Source organism: Vicia villosa, unplaced genomic scaffold (genome assembly GCF_029867415.1).
Source record: "Vicia villosa cultivar HV-30 ecotype Madison, WI unplaced genomic scaffold, Vvil1.0 ctg.001937F_1_1_3, whole genome shotgun sequence".
Lineage (NCBI taxonomy): Eukaryota > Viridiplantae > Streptophyta > Magnoliopsida > Fabales > Fabaceae > Vicia > Vicia villosa.
This window is the reverse complement of record NW_026705783.1, coordinates 132545-137186: the sequence shown is the minus strand read 5'-3', so window position 1 is coordinate 137186 and position 4642 is coordinate 132545.

Here is a 4642-nt window from a genome sequence, read left to right as displayed (position 1 = left end):
ACAAAATCAAAATCAAAATAAGTTTACTCATAAACCTGGCAGCAGCATTCACCAATTCAGGATCCCAATTAAATTCTGAACTCACAGCTTTTCCAACCATTTCCTAACTGTTTTCTAACCATTTCAATCCCAACTAACTTCATAACCACCTAACAAGTCAGCAACTATCCCCTAACAGATTTGTAACAACCTAGGACTTCTCTAACAGAATGTAACCCAAAAATAACAGAATCGAAAACTGAATAATAACAGAAAGAGGGAGAGGAGTATCGGACCTGAACTGGATTCATCTCCTTCACCACCTATATAACAGATTCAACCTTCACATCTGAGTTCTTCCCCTTCATTCATCTTCACCACCACTTTTTCTCAGCAGAACCACCATCACCTTCATTCATCTCTCCCTCACCATCTTCTTCACCATCCATTCATCATCATCTCCAACCTTCTCTTGACACTCTTCTCTCTCTCTTCTTCTTCACACTCCACACGCATCACCTTCAACCACCATTTTCTCCAGAAATCAACATCTTCGCCTCACCCTCTACATCACTCTCACTTCTTCACCATCTCTTCACCATCATCAATCTTCGCCACTCTTCAGTCTACCTCCAATTCTTCACACCAATTCTTCATCGTTCATCAGAAAACTCAGAAAGAACCTCATCACCAAATCATCAGATTTTCGCAGAAAATTATCATCCTTCAAAATCCAAGAACCTTCACACTCTCTGGAAAAAAGACACCATCGAATCTTCACCTTCGTCTGCACAACAATCATCGCCAACAATCTTCATCCTTCGGAGCTTCATCGTGTACTTGCTACAATTTGTTCGTCAATATCGAAGTTCGGCATCAAACACGTCCACGATACCGTCGCATCATCAACAACCGCACATCCACGGCAAGAACACAAAACAGAAAGAAGAAGGAGAAGAACTGGAGATATCGAAAGAGCTTAGAGATGGAGGTCGGGAAGAGATACAATTGATTGACACGGAGACTCGGGGTTCACTCAGAAAATCGGGGAGGATGAGGATTCTCCGGCCGCCGCGAGAGAAAAGGGATTGCTGATTTGTGAAGGTAAAAGGTCACACGGTGAAAACCCTAAATTAATTCCTCTTTCTATTTCCCATTTCTTCATTTATTTAATTAATAAAATTATTGATAAAAAATAAATCTGAAATAGATGTTGTTGGATCAAAACATTCCCTTGGGTCAACGAATTTCTAACCCGCGTACACCATTTTTTGGTAACCAAAAAAACTGATACAAAAACTCTGCTATCGGGCTTCATCTCTTAGGCCCCTGCGCCCAGCTTACTGACTGCACCACTGAATTCAGTTTTACACCCCCTGTGTACATATTTTCATGTTAGATTTTGGTTCTTTTCATATAGTTTTGTATGCTAATTTTTTAGATGATAGAAGACACAATAAAATCAATAAAACTTGTTAGATTTTCAGGCCACTTTTAGGTTTAATTTTAGTATCATAATCACCATTAAATTTGCTAAGTTTGTAGGTAATCGTTGACATAAAAAAGGTCATAAAAATAATAGTATTTTTTAGTTAATTTTTGTACTAATACTTGAATTGCTTCTCTTATGCTTTTGTATCATTTTCATGCTATTTGTGTATAATTGTTGTGTGACTTTGGTTACTTGTTTTTGGCCTTATCTTAGGCCTTTTTTTGTTGATACCACTTGTATGCTTCTTTTAGAATCTATCCCATGGTAACATTAGGATTTAGACTTAGAATAGAATGACTTAGATTAGAATTTAGGATTAGTTCCCTATTGCATTCTTTTTCTTTTTCAACTCTTTAAAACATTAATAAAAGGAAGATGCGAATCACATTAAGCAAGTGAAAGAGAAATGAGTGGGATTCATTCCCTAATCTATTTCTCAATCGCTTAGTGGCATAGAAACGAGTGGGATTCATTCCCTAATCCGTTTCTCAGTCACTACTTAATGGGAGAGAAACGAGTGGGATTCATTCCCTAATTTGTTTCTCAAACATTAATCAATGGGAGAGAAATGAGTGAGATTCATTCTCTAATCTGTTTCTCAAACATTACATAATGGGATGGAAGTGAGTGGGATTCATTCCCTAATCTGCTTCTCGATCATTATACATTTTATGTGATTCGAATCGTGAAATAAAATCCCTTAAAAAATACACAACCAAAAACACTTTAAAACATCTAACAATGGTTCAGACTAAAGCAAAGTAGAGAAAGTGGTGAGTGGCCCGGTATTGGGAACTGTTCATCACTCATCTACCCTAAAAGACACAAACCAATCATTTCTTTTGCCTAAGGGCACCGTTATCTCCGCTCCATTGCATCCTAGGCGATCCCTTATGCAAGAGCGCGAGCGTTAACGCCGCCCAAATAAAAAACACAAAAACAAACAGAAAATCGTGAGCCGAGCTACGGTAACTCTGATTCCTGAAAAGGATACGTAGGCAGCGGGGTAGGGCCCGTGCGAGTACAATTCTTTATTTTCCCTACATTTTGCATTCATTTCGCATGTGGACATAGACATAGTATACACCCTTTAGATAGAAACAAACATAGGTGGATACCATCGAGTACGATGGGCGTGAGGGGTGCTAATACCTTCCCCTCGCGTAACCGACTCCCGTATCTTGATTCTCTGGTCGCAAGACCTCGTTCTTATCCTTTGCCAGGTTGTCTGATATTCCTTTCCCTTATGGGATAAATATATTGGTGGCGACTCTGTTCATTTTTCGCGAGCGTGCGACAGAACCATTTGGGGAGAAAGGAAGAACACGTGAAAAGAGCAAGAGAAGAGAAAGAGGCAAGAACGTGAAACCGGAAGGAGAGCGTTCAAGAAATTCATCGAGGTAAGGGGGGACGCTTCCTTTTAGTATCTCTTATATGGTCTTAGGTGATAGGTAGATTGATGTATGGTTTGGTTCAATTAGATATTGGGATTGTTAGGATAGGGTATTCTAATTGGATTGAATTGATGATAATTGTGTGAACTATTTGGTTAATAATGTGTTGTAATGAAGTTTTATGGTGTATGATTGAATGTATGATGATTATATGCCTGTATGTGATGTCTGGAATCGTTTTTGGGTGAAAAGAAGGTGAAATTGCAGGGTCTGTCGCAGACTTGGGGTTTGCTGAAATCGCAGGTCCGCTGAGCGGAGGTCCCAATGTAGTTCGCTTCTGTTTGACGTCGCTTGAGGTCCGCTAAGCGGGGGTCTTAAGGATTTCGCTTCTGCCTTGCTCTGCTGAGCGAACCTTGCTGTGTGTGAATTTTTCCAAACTTCGAAATAACGTATCTTTTAATCCGTGAATCGTTTCTTAGTGCCGTTTTGGGCGTTGGGCAAGTAATTAAATGTTTTATATGATGAATGATGATTATTGGTATTAGCCGACTTTATTTCTTTAAAAACTCGATTTAATTACTTGATGAGAATTGAACATTGTGTGCATAAGAGATAGGTGTGACAATGTGTTTGATGTGATGATGAATTGGTTGTGACTTGTTATTATAATTGTGATGGATGCATGACTACTTGAATGATGTTGAAAACATGTACATACTTATTCGGTGATGTGGTGTTGAGATGAGTTGTTCATCGTGATTCGGTGTGTTTTAAGTATGTTATATGTGTTTCATTCATTCATATGCATTGATGTTGGATCCCGGTGATGGTTGGATCGTTGGTGGACATATTTCCCATTGTGTGGAAATTGTGTCGGTGGACCGTATCTCGATGAGGCGTAGATCGGTTAGGTGGATTGATTCCACGGTTTATTGGTACCACATGCATAGTGTCAGTTGTGTCATATACATTTTGTCATAACATGATTGTATGGATTTCTGTAGTATGTGTTGTAATCTATTATTGTGTGAATTAATAATGGATGTGAAATCTGAATATGTATAATTGGGTGAACAGAATATTATGATGCTTGTTGCTTATGAATTGCATAATATTTATTAATTGAGAATGAGACTCACCCTTACATGTTGTCATTTTCAGATTGAGGAGTAGCGGCATTAGTGCTTGGTGAGGATGACTCATAGAGTTTATCCGTTTATGTTGGGTCATGTCGGTCATGCTCTGATTTGTAACACTGGGGAACGATAGTTATAGAGTTTTTATGAAATGAATCTACTTCATTTGGTGTTGGATTATGATTCCATTGGATGTATTTGATAATGTTTCTTATTCCGCTGTGATAAACATGATTACGATTTGGTGAACCGTTTCCTAATGAAGCATGACTTGACCATGATTGGTTTATTTATTTTAAATAATTGTGGCACCCTTGTGTTTTTGTTTTACTCTGATATAATTGCTTAAAAATTGCCACGAGGTTTAGAAGGGTGTTACAATAGTGGTATCAGAGCATAGTCGATCGTTTGAGTCAGAGTCTTAGTTTCAGTTAATCCCTCGTATGCGAATAGTGTAAGGTTGACACTATCATTACATCTTGTTCTAATGAATATTGTTTTATATTTAGCAGAACAATGGCCGGAAGAGGAGGAAGAAACGACGATGCAATTGCTGAGGCTCTAGGCATGATTGCTGGTGTACTGGGAGGGAATGTCTATGGAGCTGGTATTGGTGCTGACAGGCAGCTGAACAGTTTTTA